Source organism: Macaca thibetana, chromosome 1 (assembly GCF_024542745.1).
Source record: "Macaca thibetana thibetana isolate TM-01 chromosome 1, ASM2454274v1, whole genome shotgun sequence".
NCBI classification, from domain to species: Eukaryota; Metazoa; Chordata; class Mammalia; order Primates; family Cercopithecidae; genus Macaca; species Macaca thibetana.
The window spans coordinates 93,637,475-93,659,086 of record NC_065578.1 but is presented as its reverse complement, the minus strand read 5'-3'; the positions used below and the strand labels follow the sequence as shown (position 1 = coordinate 93,659,086).

The following is a 21,612-nucleotide window of genomic DNA, read 5'->3' as shown; positions in this document are numbered from 1 at the left end:
TAGAGCCAAAGTGACACTCACCCTCTCCTTCCTCTACTATCCAGGCTAAGTCTCCCTTACCCTCAACCTTTACTTCAGCAGGTGTTGGTGGCTCTCCTGGTGGTTTAACCTTAACTCTCTTCTCCGAGGGATCTGAGCCTTTGGCATTCATAGCCTTCCTACACCAGGACTGCTGTCTGTGTTCTTTCACAGTTATAGTTGAGTGAGGGATTATCAAGAGATTCCCAAGTAGATAACCCGGGCTCATCCCTGACCCCATTGTCTAAAAGCAGCTCCATTTCTCTTGCTGATCAGGATTTATTACTCCTGCCAAAATGGTGGCACTTCTTGCCTACTTGCCTCTGGACACAAAGGTTCCAAAGTGTCCAGGTAGAAGCTGTACCTTGTACTTCAATGGAATTCTTTGCTCTGTCCCCTTACTTCAAAGGAAGTAAGAGAGTACTTCCTTTGGGGACCAGAACTTCGAATCCTGCAGAGTCCAAAATTACCAGAGTGAGTCATCGGGAGTAATGGTGAGTGACACTACTGCTGCTTCCACCTTTTATATTCTTAATAGAGGAGATTCAGTCTCATAAAGAGGTCCTCTGTCCTGAATGATGACACTCCATCTGTAGGATATTGCCACCCAATTGGCACTTGAGCTGCATGTTCAGTAGGCCATTCCAATGTTCTAACAAGCCGCTGTTACTGGTCATTGCCTATGAGTCTGTTTTGTGGTACACAGTTTCTAAGCTGGCTCCTAATAATCTTCTCTTACTAGTATTGGTGTCCTTATGTAATCCCCTACCCTTGAGTGTGGACTGGACTTAGTGACATACTTCTAACAAATAGAACAAAGCAAAGGTAATGGGACATCACTTCTGAGATTAGTTACAAAATAGCTCTGGTTCCATCTTGCTTGCCCTCTCTTATTCTCTTGCTCACTGTCATAGAAACCAGCTGCCACATAGCAAACTGTCCTATAGAGACCCATGTGGTAAGCAATTGAGGGAGGCCTCTGGCCAACAGACAGCAAGGAACCAAGTCTCTCAGTCTAACATCATGTGCGACACTGAATCCCGTTAACAATCACATGAGAGAGCTTGGTTGCAGATCCTCTCCCTCAGTTGAGCCTGGAGGTGGCTCCAGCTCAACCAGCATCTTGGTTGCAGCCTTGTGAAAGCCCCTGAGTTGGGGGGTCCAGCCAAGCAACACCTGGATTTCTAACCCACAGGAACTGTGAGTTTTGTGTTATTTCAACTCCCTACATTTTAAAGTAATTTGTAATGCAGCAACAGATGACTAATAGATAATTCCTATTTGGGGCCATTCTCTTTTCTTCGCAAAGTGGGTATTCAAGTACACTGCATGGCAGCTCTGCCCACTGGGGAAATTTGCTTTCTTTGCTGTCTTTCTAGTTCATCTCTGAGGGTAGCAGTAAGGAAGCTACTGTCCATTTTTTACTTGCTCCCACATGCCAAGCTCATCTGTCCATAACCTAAGCTTAGGCTTTTTCCTTCTGTTTAAGTTGATCATATAGGGATCCCTGTATGGCATGGGTGCCAACTGAGGGAGAGGTGCTGATGTAGCTGTGGCCATGAGGTCCTGGGCCACCTGCTCATGAAGTTTATTTGGCCCTCTAGTGCTGCTTGGGCTGGATACTGGATGTACCAGTTTCATGTTTTAATGGACTATCGCTGGGAATGTCTGACTTTATGATATGGCAGCACCAAAATAATCCAACTCATAATGGGTAGTTTTGGGTACCTGGTATCCCATGGTCACACATTCTATGTCTTCCAGGGCACAGTTACACACATCAAGAGTTATTTCTCAAAAAGTGCATAATGTTTCACTGCAGATGGCATAGCAATGCTCTGCAACTTCAGGGGCCTTCATTGTGAGTCTGTTCCTGGGACTTACCATCAACTCCACTTTCCCAGCACCAACATGTCCACCACTACAGCTCTGCCAGAAGTTATGGGCCAAGCAGTAGGGCTGCTTGTACTGGACCTGTTGCAGAGCATTTTTTTCTGCTCTGGACCCCAGTAAAAGCTGGCAGCCTTCTATGACACTGGAATATGGGTGGTGCAATATTCCTAGGTGTGAAATGTGTGACTTCTAGAGCCCAAAAGGCTCATCAGGCTCTGTGCTTCCTAATGAGTAGAGAAGGTAAGATGCAGTGCTCTATCTCTTGCTTTGGAGGCAATCCCAGGACACATATGATCACTGGACTCCAAGAACTTTATTGAAGTGTCAGATCCCTGAATCTTGATAGAGTTTATTTACCACATTCCAGAGTGCATGTATCTGACCAAGGTCTCCAGCATGCTGACTGCCTCTTGTTTTTTCGCCTGATCAGCATGAAGTTATCAATGTCATAGTGTTTTGAGGGAAGTCTGGATTGTGCAGCTCTTTTTCAGAATATTTTATGATAAACGATTAGGATAGTTAACATAGCCTGGAGCAAAACTGTAATATTGTTGTCCATCCCATTGATTTTCTCCAAGTTTCATGTATGTTGATCTCAATTTTATAATTGGGGACTATGAAAATGACCTCTATCTGGATTCATGGGCTCAGTGGACCCCCCAGTAAACGGAGCTTCAATCAGGACTCTAATTATAAGCTCATGCACTTACCTATTATTTATTCATTTATTTATTTTATGTCTCCCCAACTAGAATACCAGCTCTTTGAGAACCATGATTTTGTCAGCTTTAGTCTCTACTATACCCCCAGCACCTTTAACAATGCCTGGCACCCAGTAGGTGCTCAATAATTGAATGATTCTATTTCATTATTATTTTAATTTGCATTACTTCAATTATGAGTAAGATTGAATTTCTTATTCTATAAACTGCCTTTTCCTTACCATCATTGTTATTACAAATATATTAATAGTAATAATAATAATATATTTTGCTCCTTCTGTTTCTGACCACAAGCAATTACCATCTCAGAGCAGACAAAATGGCTGGTCCTATCTCAGAGCAGACAAAATGGCTGGTCCTATCCTGAAAACCTGACTGTCTCAGAGTGAACTTGGCAGTGGTCTTGATTACTTACAGACTCTCAGTATCTCCTAACTGCTTGTGTTCCTTTAGCATCCTGTCATCAGCTATAATGAGGCACTTACACTACATTATAATCGCGGTTTAAACTTGTCTATTACTTCCCCTAGATTGTATTCTTTAAAGGAAGGAGTTTTGTCCTTTCATCATACATAAACAGAACCTAGCACAATGCCTGACAAATAATGGAATGTGAATAAGTTAATTACATGAATGCTCACAAATCAATCAATCAAATGAATCCAGTCAGGGCTAAGCAGCAACTAACAAGTTTAATTTAGGTAAAAATGGAGAAATCCTAGGTCACTCATTACTCTGTAGGATATGTGATGAAATAGCTATTTCTTTAGAAATAAACTTTCCCTCAAAATAGAAAAGAAGAAAAAATACTATACAGTTTGAGAGATTTAAAAGTTATTGCACCATTAAAAAATATAACCTTCTTACATATGTATATGGATGTACCTTTATATGCATATTATATATGTATATGTATGTATATATATATACATGCATACATAAATAGTCATTACTAAAGTTTAGTTAGGCTTAGCAGGAAGACAAATAGAAGTTAATGGCTCAGGGATTTGTCTCTCTCTATATATATCATATATCGTGTGTGTGTGTGTGTGTGTGTGTGTGTGTGTGTGTATATATATATATCTCTCTCTGTTCTTGAGCCCAGAAGTTCAAGGTTACAGTGAGCTATGATCAGCCTGGATGACAGAGCAAAACCCTGTTTCTAAAAAGAAGAAGAAGATAGTTATTTGATAATTTAAGAAGATCTAGTTTAATAAATATGCCAGTATATTCATTCAAAAAACATTCAACCAATACTTATTGTACTTACTGAACTCTTACTATGTCCCTGGCACTACTCTAGGCACTTGAAAGTATTAATGAGAGAGAAACAGAGAGAGGCAAAAACCCTTACCCATGTGGAAAAATACAATAAACAGTAAAAATTATGCAGTATATTAGACAGTGATAAGTGCTGTGGAAAAAAAAATTGAGCAGAATAAAGTGGGTTCAGAGATGCCAATGTGTGTGTGTGCTGAGGGGATGTGGCAGGAGTAGGGGAGGGTGAAAGTTCCTGGAATGGTAGGTGTAGGAGAAGGTAGAAGCTTGCGGAATAGGATGATCAATTAAGCTTCATTAAGAAGGTAAGATTTGAACAAAAACTTAAAGAAGAGAAGGGACTTAGTAAAGTGGATATTTTGAAAACCATGTATTGAATATTGTCTATGGGTCTTGCCATGTAATACAAATATTTAAATTAAACTAAGAGTTTCAACAGCTATATTCAAAATGATATCTGAATTAAGACAGACACACTTAATTTTAAAAATACATGTATTACACAGAACTATAATGAAATTTACTAGTTCTTTTTTTTGTTTATCAGAAGAAGTTTATGTTTACCGTGTGAAAGTAATGAAGAGAGCTACAGAAAGGGGAAAAAAGTAATAGAATAAATATTAGCACCACCAATATGCCAAAAAATGTAGTTATTTCATCTAGCAGCTTGACCATCCAAGGTCTCTTACTATGTAGTGAAGACTGAGGTAGTTCAAAGGAATGCAATAATACAACTATTATTTGGGAAGCATTGGCTATTAGATATGCTCAGTGTTAAGCCTTTTTCCTGGATTATTTCATGTAGTGATCTCAAGTAATACTCATTTTATGAATGAGAAAACTGAGTCTTGGAAAGGTTATGTAATTTACCCATGATCACACAGTTAGCAAGTGACCAGGTCAGGATATGATTCCAGATTTGTTTGGCACTGGAGTCCACTATTTCATTATTTATGTTATGCTACCTCTCCACAATGTTTCATTGCTACATTCATGTATACAATGGAAGATTAAACATAGGTGAGTTAAATTTTCACTCACAACTATTATTTGGAAGGCATTGGCTATTAGATATGCTCAGTGTTAAGCCTTTTTCCTGGATTATTTCATACAGTGATCTCAAATAATACTCATTTGATGAATGAGAAAACTGAGTGAGAGAAAGAAAAATGAAAATAGGATTTGACAATCACATTGCACTTTTACCTGATCCCAGTACTTAACATAGGTCACTCAAGTATATTCATGGCCACAATCCATATGCAAGACTTGTGACACTGTAGCCTTTGGAAACCAAAACTGTAGGCCACATCTTAACTGAGAACACACCAGCAATGACTTTCCAGAATTTGGGATTACTAACACACCTGTTGAGGATCTAAGATGGCTCCAAGAGGCCCCAGTTTTCTACTTTAACAGTCCATAGTGTTTTGAGACTCCTATGTAGAAAGGCAGAAAGAAAATGCTAATGAGGCAATTGTCCTATTTCTAAGCTATGGGAGTAATTTCAACTTAAGATACAGAGTTGCATAAGCCAAAGATGAGCAAAATCCTGAGGAAGGCATGATAGCATAACAGAAAGATCCCTGGATTGAGGGCAGATCTGACTTCTTGTCCTGGCTCTAACTCATGTGACCTTGGGCAAGTAAGTCACTTCGCCTCGTTGAGTCTTGGTTTCCTCACATGTAAGATGTCCGAAGTTGTAAAGCTTTAAGAATGCCAATGGGTGTGCTTCCTCTAGGAGATAATGATTGGTTTTCGCAAATAGTTGATTTGTGTATGTGTCTCTGGAACGTGAGGGCAATCAGAAAGTTTGATTCAAGGCACTTAGGATGGAAAACTTCAGTGCTAGAGAGGCTATGAATACTAAGAGGTAAGTTACCATGAATTTAATAAGGATGGATTAACAGGTACTCCACCTGAACAGTTTTCTTTAGAACCAGAGTTATGGCAATGAGTTAGTTCTCCCAGCCTCTCTCTGTGTTCTGCACCCTGAACCCCAAAATAATGCAGGTGAAAAGAAGCAAAGGCCATAGTTTGAAGGGGCTCAGTTCATGAAGGGGGAAGGAGAGAAGGGATGGAAGAGGTAAGGAGTTAGCTCTTCAGTTAGCACAGTGAGCACACTATTCAGGAAAAGTTAGCCCCTGTCTATCATGAAGAGAGACTCAGAACTTCATTCAAAGCTCTGATAACTCCCCAACATGATTTGGAGGTGAGAGAATATTCATTTGTTGAGAGGAGTTTCTGGACCAGCATGGGCCCCAGGAGTTCCTAGTCTTTTTGTAATCAGGAGGAAACCAAGGAATAAGCATGCCATAGAAGGAACAGAATGACAGTGACCAGTGTTCATTCAATACCTGGCTTTTGAGCCTGGCTGACTCACTGCTCTGGACATGACAGTCCATTTACCTATCATTTTCTATTTTCCTGCCAGCATTGCTAGAGAAGGGCCAGTTCTTCCTCTTATTGCAGTTGTCTGAACCCTAAGTAGGTTTTGGTTTCCTTTAATCAAATGCAGCTTGACCAGAAAGAACACCACCATGTGCCTTGCCCTGCTGGCTCATACAATAGGCCAGAAACAAAAGCAATGTTTCTTCCTAGTCTCCCTGCATTCACATGCTTGTTCTATGCCAAGTCTATAGCAGCTGCTAGAGCGGAGGGGCACCAGATGCTCATGGATTTTTGGACTTTGGCTCCCATGAACCAAGAAACATTTCCTCACCCTCCTGATTTTGTGCTCCCGCGTTCCCTCTGGTGAAATAGCCCCCACAGCCCCTCACCTTGTAGAACCCACTAAGGTGACCAGCACCCCCACCCTTGAAGCAGGGTGATTCAGACATTCAGCAATAGGTCTAAGGAAAAAGTCACTGGAGTCTGGGGAGCAGAAGCAGTAGCAAGGCGGGAGACCCCCCGCAACTGATAGATAAAAGCACCTTGGTAGCTTTTCAAAATTGGTAACGTAGAACTGGGTAAGAACACACTATAGAGGGATGATCAGGGCATTCCAGGCAATAACTGCTGGTTTATTTCTTAGAGTTTCTTCAGTTCTGAGTGGCTGCCCCTATTATCCACTTTCCTTCCCAAGGCATGTCCCTGGAAAGGATTTGCTGGAAGAAGGATGGTCTGAGACTGGACTGCCCATACTCACGTGTTAGGCCCCATGTTCTCAAGAGAAAATTGAAATTGGAGGGGTTAAAATATCCTATCCACATGGCTTCTGGAGCAGGGCCAGAGCCAAGGAGGAAGCAAGCCCATCAGGAATGCGAGGTCATGCCTGCCAGGGCAGCTTACAGATTCAGCTCACAGGGAAGCCAGACCCGGTCAGCAATGCCAAGGCAGAAGGGGAGCCAAACTGGGCACTGAGATACCATATGGTGGGCCAGAGGTCAGAAGGCAAGTTAAGATTCTGAAGCCAGAGATGGAGCTTCAACGAAGCGAGTCAGGAAGGACCTAACAGAAGTAGGGCAGGGCTGGGATGTCTGGGGAGTGGCATAGAGTTCGTTAAGATGTAACTGGCAAACTGCCACGGCCCTTCTATGCATAATTAATACACTCCTTTTGTATTCTGAAGCAAAGTCTTGAAGTATCAGTTTCTCACCAGGCTTGTAACATACAGGCCAGGACATGCTGGGAATAGTAAAGCTTTGCACCAAAGTGAAGGGGAGTCACCAGAGTCAGGGGCAAAGCTAGGGCAGAAGTGGCAACCTAAAGGAGGGGGTGGCAATAAGGGACCAAGAGTAAGCAAATGCATAGAAAATATAGCTCCATTTCACAGATGTCAAAGTCAAAGCAACAACTAATACAGGAGAGTAGCATAAGGGAATGGCCTCAGTGGCCTTGGCAAAGACCGGAGATGGGGTGAGATGGAGGATTGTGACATGCAAAGCTAAATCATCCAGGGAAGTCTATCTAGTAGGAGATGGAGAAGAGCAAGAGATGAGCAGGTGACCCAGCCCCAGGTAATAAGGCAGGCCGAGATGATGCAGAGAAAGCAGATATCAGCTTGATGGCAGAATATAGGATGGAAGTCCCCTGAGTGAACTCAAGAGCCCAAAAGAGGCAAGTGGAAGGCTGCCATAAATGGGCATCCAGGGGCATTAGGGAGAACCACTGCCTGAACACACTGAAGCATCTCTGTCTTAAGTTTTGGCCTGTGAGCCAAAGACCATTTCCAGACCCCAACTGACTAGTAGGGGAGGGCTGTTGATGTTCTTCCCAAATGGAGTCTTCTCAGTCTTGGGACGGAAGGTGCAGGCTTTGGATGGTTGAGCACCAACCATGAATAATGGAGATGAGATGAGAATTAACACAGAATCTAATGCAGAAAGACTCAGTGAGGAACCAAAGAACTCCTGAGCCTCAACGAGAATTGTGCTAAATCATGGAAGAAATCAAGGGCTGCCGTAGTCAGATGGCCATTCTACCGCCATCTCACTACAGCTACTGCCAATATGCTACTGCCAAGATTGTGAATAAGTTTGTTCTTTCTGGAGATCAATTTGGCATTACGTACGAAGAGTTATAAGAATATACCCAGCCTTTGACCCAAAACTTATACTTCTAGGGATCTCAACTAGGGAAATAGGATTGATGCAAGCTCAGCTTTATTATAAGGATGCTCACCACTGTGTTATTTCTACCCAAAGAACATTGGGAACTATACAAGCACTCAATGATAGAGAACTTTTAACTGGCTAAAGTAAGGAACTTCTACAAAATGAACTATTATGTGGCCACGTTAAATCATGCTCTTGAATGGCATGGGAAAATGTTTATATTATAAAATGCTAAGTGAAAAATGACAGAACAAACCAAAGTACACAGTGGTATATATGGAATAATTTCAATTTTGTGAAAAATTTACATATATCCACACAGGAGGAAACATTGACTGAAAGGAAAAATATCAAGGTATTAATAGTCACTATCACAGATAGTGATATTATATATTATTTTAGAATTCTAACCAATTTTCTAAAATGAATCTTGTATTATTATAAGCAGAAAACATAAACATATTATGTAAAACCCAAGGGGAAATAGGGAAGGGAATGTAATTTATTACACTGAAGGGCTCTGCTGCCTCATTTGGTATTTCATAATTATGCATGAGTACATGGTCTGCATGATGTCTAACATTGTTAGAGCACTGCATTTTCTGATTGCAGATAAAAACCAGATGCACAAGACCCCAAACCTTTTTTTTTTTTAACTTTTAAGTTCAGGAGTACATGTGCAGGTTTGTTATATAGGTAAATTTGTGTCACAGCGGTTTGTTTTACAGATTATTTCGTCACCCAGGTATTAAGCCTACTACCTATTTATTTTTCCTGATCTTGTCCCTCTTCTCAACCTCCACCCTCCAATAGGCCCCTGTGTCTGTTGTTTTCCTCTATGTGTCCATGTGTTCTCATCATTTAGTTCCCACTTATAACTGAGAACATGCAGGATTTGATTTTCTGTTCCTATGTTACTTTGCTAAGGATAATGGCCTTCAGCTTCATCCATGTTCCCACAAAGGACATGATCTTGTTCTTTTTTATGGCTGCATAGTATTCTTGGTGTATATGTACCACATTTTCTTTATCCAGATTACCATTGATGGCCATTTAGGTTGATTCCATGTCTTTGCTACTGTGATTAGTGCTGCATATGAATATATGTGTGCATGTGTCTTTACGGTAAAACGATTTATATTCCTTTGGGTGTATATCCAGTAATGGAATTGCTGGGTTGAATGGTAGTTCTGTTTTTAGATCTTATAGAATTGTTTTCCAAAATGGCTGAACAATGTGTAAGTGTCTCTTTTTCTCCACAACCTTGCCAGCAACTGTCATTTTTTTGACTTTTTTGTAATAGCCATTCTGGCTGGTGTGAGATGGTATCTCATTGTGGTTTTGATTTGCATTTCTCTAGTGATCAGTGATGTTAAGTTTTTTTCATATACTTATTGGCTGCATATATGTCTTCTTCTGAAATGTCTGTTCATGTTCTTTGCTCACTTTTTAAGTGGGTTGTTGGTTTTTTTGTTGTAAATTTGCTTAAGTTCCGTATAGATGCTGGATATCAGACCTTTGTCAGATGCATAGTTTGCAAACATTTTCTTCCATTCTGTAGGTTATCTGTTTACTCTATTGATAGTTTGTTTTGCTGTATAGAAGCTCTTTAGTTTAATTTCCATTTGTCAAGTTTTGCTTTTGTTGCAATAGCTTTTGTCATCTTCGTCATGAAATATTTTCCCTTTCCTATATCTAGAATGGTATTGCCTACATTGTCTTCCAGGGTTTTCATAGTTTTGGGTTTTACATTTAAGTCTTTAATCCATCCTTAGTTGATTTTTATATATGGTATAAAGAAGGGGTCCAGTTTCAATCTTCTGCATATGGCTAGCCAGTTATCCCAGAATCATTTATTCACTAGGGAGTCCTTTCCTCATTGCTTGTTTTCGTCAGCTTGCTTTGTCAAAGATCAGATGGTTATAGGTGTGTGGCCTTTTTTCTCAGCAATCTGTTTTATTCCATTGGTCTATGTGTCAGTTTTTGTACGCGTTCCATGCTGTTTTGGTTACTGTAACCCTGTAGTATAGTTTGAAGTTGGCTAGTGTGATGCCTCCAGCATTCTTCTTTTTGCTTGGGATTGCCTTGCTTAATAAGGCTTTTTTTATGGTTCCATATGAAGTTTAAAATAGTTTTTTTCTAGTTCTGTGAAGAACATCATTAGTAGTTTGGTAAGAATAGAATTGAATCTATAAATTGCTTTAGGCAATATCGCCTTTTAAATTATTTTGATTCTTCTTATCCATGAGCATGGGACGTTTTTCCATTTGTTTTTGTCATCTCTGATTGCTTTGAGCAATGTTGTGTAGTTCTCCTTATAGAGATCTTTCACCGCCCTTGTTAGCTGTATTCTTAGGTATTTTATTATTTTTGTGGCAATTGTGAATGGAATTGCATTCCTGATTTGGTTCTCAGCTTGACTGTTGTTGGCGAATAGGAATGCTAGTAATTTTTGTATGTTGATTTTGTATCCTGAGACTGCTGAAATTGTTTATCAGCTTAAGGAGCTTTCAGGTCAAGACTATGGGGTTTTCTAGGCATAGGATCATGTCAAGATCCCAAATCTTAACCTTACTTCTAAACTACAAAATCTTCTTAATTTTGTTGAGATGTAGCTATACTTGACCTGCACGCATAACACAGTAAAGCCAAATGAGACCCAAACTTGTTATAGTAAACACAAATAAGTGTTTATTACTTCATTATGTTCAATTATGGAGACAAAATTACATTAAATGAGATCAGTGTTATAATAACCTATGTGCCTTGATTTATAAAGCATGTCCGAGCTTCTGCAGCAGGCAAACTGGAAAAGGGGAAGCGACAGAGCTGAGGTAAGAAGGTCTGGCCAAGCAATAGTAAGGGACTTTCCAAGTGTTAATGTCTAAGAGGAGAGTGTACATTCAGAATCTCTGGATTGTTTCCAGGAAGTCCAGTTGGATGGAATTCGGTAGCGGCAGATGGTGGTTTCATGGCCTGGTTTTTCAATGTTTCAAGAACAGAGATGCATTTACCTTAGTTAATGGGGGTGCAGAACTAGGAAGCTGGTATTGCAGGGATACACAGGAGGATGTAAGGAAGTCAGGAAGCACTCAACAGCTGCACAGCTATGCCTCACAGAGACCAGAACATCATTTACAAGATAGAAGCTGCTTTAGAACACAATGCAGTTTGAGTTATCCTGTGGCCCTCAGACACCAGCATCAGCTGCCCTAATGCTCTGCCACTTTTATGATGATGCAGCTGTTCTTGTCTCTGTTTTACTATTCCTGCCACTACCAGCCAACTTCCTTCATTTTTGTCTCATGGCCTCAGCTCACTAATGGCACGTGCTACCACATGATTTCTTTCTCTGTGTGTCTTTCCAATCTCTCTAACTATTACCAACAGCTGGGCACCCATACCCCAACAAAGCATTCTATTTAAACTTTCCAAGACAGAAGGTCCTATTGATGCTATTGATTATTCTTTCCTTCATTAAGTAAAGCTTCCTTGCCAGATTACTCCATAGAACACTGACAGGCTTACGGATGAGCTGCTTTTGGACAAGACACCCAAATTTGGTTGAATCAGCTGAGGTTGGGATATAGGAGCTTGTGACTAGCTGTCTTCAGAGTTGCTCTGGGCATTCCAAAATTGAAAGTGTAAGAAATCCCTCTCCAATGCAGAGAGTCCATCAGATTTGAGGCAGGGCCCCTCCAGGGGTAAGAGTAAGGAAGGGATCTGTTTTTAGAGAAATGAAAGCTGGTTTGGTTGTCAGAATCATAGTCTCAAAAGGGAAACTGAGTCAGAAACCACTCAGATAGACAGGGCAAACACGGCAGAGAATGGGAAAAGCCTACCATATAATGCACACTTGAATGTCCATGGCTCGCCCCAGGCATAACAGATTTTAGGCTTGTGATGACATGGCAAGTGGTGGTAGATATTGGTAGATGGACTTACTAAACACAAGCAAGTCTTACTCAGGACTAGATCAGAACTAAGCCATTTTGAATCAACACATGGAATGCCTCTAGTCCTCTACAGAAACGCCATAGAGACTTTTGCATTATGCAGGGAGAACACTTTTCCTCTCTGGAAAGTTTATTCTTCAGTCAACAAACAGTGAGTCAGAAAATGCTTTCTGAACTTTTGACTTGAGAGCTTTCAAATTTAGACTTCCAACACAGATTTCTATTCCATCTTGAAAGGGCATTTTAGTATTTAATTTTTTTTCTTTATCATGTGTATTAGTTTCCTGTGGCTGCTTTAACAAACTACCACAAACTTGCATCACTTAAAACAACAGAAATGGATTCTCTCACAGTTCTGGAGGCAAGGCAGGCCCATGCTCCCTCTGTAGTCCCTAGAGATGAATCCTTCCTTGCCTCTGCCTAGCTTCTGGTGGTTGCCGGCAATCCTTGGTGTTCCTCGGCTTACAGGTACATTGCTCCCATTTCTACCTCTTTCTTTATACAGCTAACTTCCCCTTGTGTCTCTGTTTTCTCTTCTTGTATGGACAACAGTCATTGGATTAAGTCCCACCCTAATCCACTATGACCTCATTAGAACTAATTACATCTGCAAAGACCCTATTTCCAAACGAGATCACATCCTAAAGTTCTGGGTAGACATGCATTTTAGGGGGACATTACTTGATCCACTATAACATGTCCAATCTTTGGTCAAATTAATACTAGAACAAAAATTCTATGCTTTTCCTAGTCTCTGTTGGATGAGTTATATTCATTAATTGTATTTCTAAAATGGATACAGGTCACAGAGATGACTGAAACTGTGAAACCTCAAATCTTTGACCAGCTGCCCATTACTGGCAGAGTTCCAAAGAATCTAGGCCAAAGGAACAGACACCTAGTAAAAGAACACTGCTTATGACTACTTGGGAGTTTGGCCCTAAACCCCACTGACTGCCCCCACCCCGCCTTGTTCTAGAGATTTGTGCTGAACCACTTGGCCTGTGTTCTACATACCTGAATGAAAACAAGAAAATATCTTCTTGCAGACTCAGAGTCAAGACTTTATGATTTTCCATGGTGACAAGAGCTCAAAAATGACTCACCCAAATGAAAAACACCCCAATGGAAAGAAAAACTTGATCTGTCTACAGTGGGAAGCAGCAGACACAGAGGATAAAGATGTGGGTTTTTTGAGTCAAATCTGACATGAGTTCAGATCCTTGGTTTTGCCACTTACTAGCTGGGTGACCTCATTCAAACTAATTAGTCTCTTTAAGTCTCAGTTTCCTCATCAGAGCAATGGAGATTGTAATATCTTCCTTATAGGCAATTGTGAAGAGTAAATAAGATAATCTATGTAAGACCTTACCACATGGGAAGTGCTAGCTATAATCATTACTAAGGCCTTGAACAACTGGCCTAAACTGCCCCTATCAGGCCTGTTGTCACCTAGGCCTTGCCGTGATTACCAGTGGAACTGCCTAAAGCAGAAGGCTTTCCCCTGTGGGATTCCCCCTAAGACCCTCTCTCACTAGCCCATGAGAGAGAAGGTCTCCAAAGAGGGAAGGCAAAGAACACTGTAGTATCAGCTAGAGTTTCTAACTTACAGGTGACAGACTAGCAGCTCTCAAGCCAGATTCCACCTCTCATTTTTTTTTTTTTTTTTTTTGGCCTGGACAACTTTAAAAATTTGGAATTTATTGACCACATTAAAAAATTCAGAAATGTTCTATAAAAATCCAAATTTCTGGCTTAAAAAATGGAGAGACCAGGCAATATTGAGCATAAGTTCTCCTATGACTAGAGTACACATTTACTGTATTGTGCAAATTGGCACACTTTTGAGACTGAGAGGAGGGTCTATTAATAATTTTACCTGAACGATTAGTGTTAACTGAAATTGTCCAGGGCAAATTAGGAACAGTCACTTTAACCATGACCACAGTGGTATGGAGCTAAGTAGGAATGGATGCTTCCTGCAGGAGGTCTTGTCTCTCTGTTTGTCTAAGGTTTTGAGTTTTCAGCTGCTATTTTAATACTTTGTCATATCATACCTAACACTTGGTTGTCCATCACCAGAATCCAACATCCCTGATCGGAGCTTATATCATCATCTTCCTTCTCTAAAAAAGAAAAGGTATGGCGTGAGTTATCAAATCAGTGCATATACTGAACTTCATTCCGGTGCTCTCAGGGGTTCTGATGAGATTTCCAACAGGGCAAGACTACCTATGCAATGTTGGCAACACTCTGTCATCATCCAGTGCCTATTAACTAGTCCTTGCTGCTCTTATAGGGCATATATCATTGGGATAATGTCGCATGTGTCATAGATACATTGCAAGCTTTTCATCTCCTTCTCCTTCTTCTCCTTCTTCTTGAGACGGAATCTCCCTCTGTCACCCAGGTTTGAGTGCAGTGAAACGAGTGCAGTGAAACAATCACAGCTCACTGCAAGCTTGAACTCCCAAGCCCAAGCAATCCTCCTACTTCAGCTTCCCAAGTAGGTGGGACCACAGGCATGTGCCACTATGCTCAGCTAATTTTTTTTTACTTTTGTGGAGACAGGGTTGCCCTATGTTGCCCAGGCTGGTCTCAAAATCCTAGGTTCAAGCACTCCTCCCATCTTAGCTTCCCAAAGTGCTGAGATTACAGGCATAAGCTACTGCGCCCAGCCAGGATTCTTTTTTTTTTTTTTTTTTTTTTGAGATGGAGTCTCGCTCTGTTGCCAGGCTGGAGTGCAGTGGTGCGATCTCGGCTCACTGCAACTTCCGCCTCCAGGGTTCAAGTGATTTTCCTGCCTCAGCCTCCTGAGTAGTTGGTGGCGCATACCACCACGCCCAGCTAATTTTTGCATTTTTAGTAGAGATGGGGTTTCACCATGTTGGCAAGGATAATCTCCATCTCCTGACCTCGTGATCTGCCTGCCTCAGCCTCCAAAGTGCTGAGATTACAGGTGTGAGCCACTGTGCCCGGCCCAGCCAAGATTCTTGAAGTGCCTTCTGAATCATAAAAGGATTGGTTTGAGAGGATCATAAATCAATTCTTTGAAAATTCTTAATTTTCAGTCTCCATCCAATGAATGAATTATGTTTCAAAAAGTCTGCTTTTAAGTCTAGCATAAAAAACCTGAAAAGTATATTCCTATAGAAGCAATGTTGCTTCCCTATTCCACACACAAACACACACAAAGTAAAATAAAAAGTAAACCATAGAATATATGAAGATTAATATTGTTAAATCTGTTTCTGGGTATTGGTTAAATTGGAACTCTGTATTTATGTAAGAGAAAGTATCTCCTAAGCAATTATTCTTAAGAAATTCTGACCCAAGTTCAGTAGAAGGGAAGTAACTTATGAAGGGGTTCTGGGGGATTCTCCTTCTCTGCCCATTTGTATGTGCAAAGTGTTTATCATGTAATATTTGTAGGGTAGGCACAATCTGTGTAATAAATATCGAAGCTCTTCATTATCAAGAATATTTGATGAATACAGAAAATGTCATTCCTTGATTAAAATGGATTATTTAAAACGTATTGGGAGGAATAGAACTAACGACCTACAGTTGGTGGTTATGTTGGAGAGAGTCCTGCGTGAGGAGACAGGTGACCCTGCTTTGAGTTCAATCTCTTCTATTAACTTGTTGTGTAATTTTGAGAAAATAGTTCACCTTCCTTGAAATACAGGTTTCTTAGTAGCTGAATAAGGATGATAACAATAATTCATATTTCACAGACTTGTTTTGAAGACTGAGATAATGTGTGTAGCAGAGCTTTGTATGCTGTGAAATGCTATAGAACCAAAAAAAAATAATGCTTATTGAGCTCATATTATAAACTAAGCAGGGTGATGGAATTAGTATTATTAACTAGCCACCAATACTAATTGCAATGGCAGCAACAGTATCCCTAAAACTGCCATACTAACTCTTCCTCTCCCTTCAACTCTGAGCAGAAATGAATCAATCTCCTCCCACTGAAAATTCTTTACTTACAGAGCACTAGGCTTGTAAACATCCTGCCTTCTCATTTTAATGACAATATTACAATGGATGTGATGCCTTATCCTGGGCCACACCCCAGAGTAGGAGTGATATTGACTCATTGTGACTTGTGAATATTAGGAAGAAATGCCCCACTTAACAAGGTAGATAATGGCAATTTTCAGCCACAGTTGGACTAACACTTCTACAGGGAAGGGAAGAGGATGGTCTTGGTTCCAACTAGAACCCATCAGTGCTGTTATTATTTAATTCCTATAATTTGAATGGTGTTGCCTTATGTGTTACTTTGCTAGGACTGCCATAACACAGTACTGCAGACTGGGTGGCTTAAACAACAGAAATTCATATTCTTACAGTTCCAGAGGCTAAAAGTCTGACATCAAGGTGTCACCGTGGTTGGTTTCTTCTGAGGACTCTCTCAACTTGTAGATAGATGGCCATCTCTCCCTGTGTCTTCACATGGTCTTCCCTCTGTGTGTGTTGGCGTCCTAATCACCTCTTCTTTTAAAGACACCGGTCATTGGCGAGGGGCTGCATGCGCTAATGACCTCATTTTAATTGAAGTACCCCATTTGAAGCCCCTATTTCCAATATAGTCACATTCTGAGGTACTGGGTGTTAGGACTTTAACATACGAGTTTGGTAGAATGGAGGTGGCAAACACAGTTCAACCTATAACGCATTGTTAGATAAATCAGTAGTCTACTTTGTTCTCAAGAAATTTTCCGTAAGCTGTGATCTTTGTGTCCTTTATCTTTTCCTCTTCCCCAAAGCCCTGTCTCCACTACCAAAAACTACCTTCAGTTTTCATAGCACTTCAGATACTGATTCATGAATACAACATTGTTATTGGCATCTGGCAGCTCCGTTTCACTGACTTGTTGGTGTTCAAGAAAAGCTGTGTAAATTAAAATGCCAGCTCTCTGTGAAACATCTTCACAGGGTACTTCTGGAATCCACTGTCCCTCGATCCACATCCTATGCTTATATTTTTTGACTCACTAAGCAACTCCAAGGTCTGGATAAGACCACTTGCCTACTGGTCTACTCATTTCCTTGGATTCTGTTTTTTTAGTAGGCTTGTTTTACCTTTTAGTCATTTTTCCTGAATGGAGATCTTTTTCCCCTCTTCTTGGTTCTTAGTCATTACCCAGGAGGAAGTTACTAGAAGTCAGATTGCTAAGCAGTATTGTCTTCATCAACTCACAGAAGAGATGTAAAGCACTTCTCACCTTGCAGCCAATTCGCGCTAACTCCTAAGCAAGGCAACTTACTGTCTTCATGCCTTGTTTGCCTTTCTATCTGTTCTCCACCCTGAGTCTACTAAGCTGATGGTTTCAATGACATTATGTAACAGGTATTTCATCAGTTTTTTGGCTAGTAGGATATATGGTTATGTCTGTGACCTCATATATTCTAGTACCATGTAGCTTCCAGACAAAATTTAATTGCATTCATGAGTATCCTAAACTGAATATGTCATCAAGAAGAATAAGGTAAAGGGTGTCAATACATCAGTGACAATCAATATTTTTGAAGCTCTTTGAAGTAAAAGCATCTATAGACATTTCTAGACACCAATATTATAGAATTATTAACTCATAGTACTACTTTCTCTTGTGTTTTCCTTCTTCTAGTTTAAACCACACGTTGTCAGCTATTGAGATAATTTCACAATAAAATCATTTAAATTCGAGTATCTAAATGGTTGGATGATAATAGTTCTTATAATGCTATAAAATGTAATGTTATCTTGAGTGAATTTAAAAACAGGTTTCTAAACCAAATATTTTCCAACTTTTACAAGCAATCACTTCTCAATTCTCTGGCAAGCATGCCACAGGCAGCCACCCCTACATAAATATGTAGTTGGAAAGATAAACACTCATTGAAGTCACTAAGTCACTAGTGGTAACATTGTTTCTCAGAGAGTTCAGCAGTACTTGCTCAGTGGGTAGATAAAGAAAGATTAGTAGTGTTTCCAATGGGCTCTACTCCTTCCTAAAGCCAGCCAGCCTTCTCCCTTAGAGAAAAGCCTTAATGTGTGCACGTGCGTGTGCGTGTGTGTGTGTGTGTTCCAGATGCCTGCAGACAACTTTCTACTTCGAGAGCAACCCAAGCTCCTCATTGGTTCTGTGTTAAACCATCCATCGTTTAGGGCCATTAATTTTTAGTAACAATAAATTGGACCTCCAAAATTATACAAGTAAATTTGTAGAACAAATTTCATATTTCAACACTTTAGTATAGCTCAAATATTTACTCATTAAACTAAGAATGATTGAGGCAGGTGCTCCCGTTTAATTTCATAGGTTTACAGAGATTTTGAAACATTGAGATTTTAAAACATTAGTGTAGAAGGGGCCCTGGTCTTGGTTCCAGTCTAGTCAGGCCAATGACTAACTGTAATCCCTGGGAAAGCTGGGCTGGGATTTCCTTATAAAATAAAAGAGAATGGGTCGGGCGCGGTGGCTCACACCTGTAATCCCAGCACTTTGGGAGGCCAAGGTGGGCGGATCACAAGCTCAGGAGATCTATACCATCCTGGTTAACATGATGAAACCCCGTCTCTACTAAAAATACAAAAAATTAGCTGGGCGTGGTGGCATGCACCTATAGTCCCAGCTACTCAGGAGGCTGAGGTGGGAGAATCACTTGAACCCAGGAGGCAGAGATTGATTTTATCAGAAAAACAGATCTCATTTTGTTATAGGTATTTTGTGAGGTTCATAGAATACACAGGTTAAGGGGAGCAGTATTTGTTTTCTTATCTAGTCAGCATTTGGTGAATCGATGAAAGAAAAAAACAATCACAGAAAATGTTCACCCCTCTACTTTAAAGAAGGAAGGAAATAATTTAAGATTTTTTTTTTTTTTTCATTAGAGACGTCTTATTAGAATACTTACAAGGCCATGGGGATTTGTTCCCTTTCCCTTACTCTAAAACTTTGGCTGATTGGGTTGTTCTGATTGTTTGGCGTGATTCCAACATTTATTACTGATGTAAGTACACCCTTGGTAGCATGGGCAGGGTCAGGCTGTGATTGTCTACTAACCTGCCCCTGAATGTCAGGAGGTTTGCCTTAGGACTCCCTGGACTACTTCTCCTGCCTCTACAGCACAGGGTGATCTTTGACAAACACCCCAGCCAACGCTGCAACTATCCTTTATTTACCCGTTGAAAGTAACAGAGGCAAATGACCAGAGGCTTCACTTTTACTTCTATGATAAAATTGTGTTCCTTGGAAGAAGCATTCTTCCTTAAGTTACGAAGGCCTCTAAACTAGCAGAGCCCAGAAATCCAAGAAAGGGAACCACGCTATGAGTAGGACTTTATAATGTAAGATCCTTGAGTTACTTATGGCTCTTTCAGATAAATATTTGCTGAAGTCATGAAACTTGTCATATGTTAGTATATTGGTTACAAGCAGCTAAAGTAAAATCATTCTCAAACAAAGTAATGTGGTTCTCTTATCTGATTAAAACTCTCAAAAAGTTAACAAATTAATCTTTCCAAAAGATAACTCTAATGTTTGGGTATATGTATTGTTATTTTCTTTAAATCTTTCATTTGTTGATGAATTCCAAGTACTTTTCCAAGGGCTGGAAACACAGCAGTGAACAAAGCAGGCAGAGTCCCTTCTTTCATAGAACTTAATATACCCATACTAGTAAGGGGACATTTAAAAAATCTGTAAATAAACTAATAAATCTATATCAAGTCAGTAGAGGGATAAGTGCAGAAGTTAAGCAGAGTAAGGAAGACAGGGAGTATCAAAAAGGTGGGTGCTATTTTTATGGAGGAGTCAAGGGAAGATGTCAATAATCTGGACTATTTGAGGAGAGACCAGAAGGGAGCAAAGAAAAGGGAGCAAGGAACAAGTCACACAGATGTATGGGAAAAGCCAATTCCAGGCAGAGGAAACAGCAAAGTCAAAAGTCCTGAGGCAAGAGGGACTTTGGGGTACCTGGGGAAAAGAAAGAAGGACAGACAGTCAGAAGTAGAAGAAGAGGAGTCATTTCCTAATATCTTTTTCTAAGAGAGGTATAGTCAAACTTAACTTCATGTTAATGTCAATTTTTATAAAGTCCAGCAGAAATTCTTTATTGAACTTCTTCTGTGTCTCAGCTTTTCATTTATAAAATGGGCATGATAGGCCAGGCACGGTGGCTCATGCCTGTAATCCGAGCACTTTGGGGGGCTGAGGTGGGCGGCTCACGAGCTCAGGAGATCGAGACCATCCTGGATAACACGGTGAAACCCCGTCTCTACTAAAAATACATTAAATTAACTGGGCGTGGTGGCGGGCACCTGTAGTCCCAGCTACTCAGGAGGCTGAGGCAGGAGAATGGTGTGAACCCGGGAGGCGGAGCTTGCAGTAAGCCAAGATCGCGCCACTGCACTCCAGCCTGGGCGACAGAGCCAGACTTCATCTCAATGATAATAATAACAATAATAATAATGGCACTTCATAGGTTATTGTGAGGACTGAATAATTTATGAAATGTAAAGTATAATTAAAAGTGTATCATTAGCACAATAACTAGCCATTTATAGTTTACTAGCATGGAGTACACTACAAATGGCTAGTTATTATTACTACCACTGTAATCTTTTTATTCACAGTAGTATCAATAATTGCATTTTTAAGGCTAATATTATTTTTGGCACTGACCATAAATTATTAAGGGAGTTACCTTATACATGTTACTAAGACATCAGATAGGGTTATGGTATGTGATGGCTCAAGCACACAGGTTTATATCATCAAAGTCTTATAAGAAAGTTTAAAATACATTAAAAGTTGGAATTTGAAATGTAGTAACTTAATCTGGACATAACATGAGTATGATATCCTTATCTATATACTCAAATATTTATTTATTTTTGTCAGTCTTAGTTTCCTGTTCTCATGACAGCACAGAATTCTTGGATGTTGGTAATGTCTTTCACATTCATTTCCAGCATGAGGTCTGAATTGATGCCTTGTTTCTCAATTACACCCATCATGGAATCAAGATTAATAACCTGCTTGGTGAGTTTTGTCCACCTTGGAATCTGGAGGCTTTGTACTCACTGTGGCCTGTCAGGCTCTGAGTTGTTCTTTTTACGTGCCCCAGCAGTGAGGTCAAGGACAGCCGCAGTCCAGGGAGTCCAAGGACTGCCTGCCTTGGGGCCACCAT

At 40.3% G+C, this 21,612-nt stretch overlaps 1 pseudogene; it reads right to left on the bottom strand.

The window, feature by feature from the left end:
- Positions 1 to 21,612, bottom strand: part of LOC126949980 (glyceraldehyde-3-phosphate dehydrogenase-like) — a 52,506-nt pseudogene extending 30,894 nt beyond the window's left edge.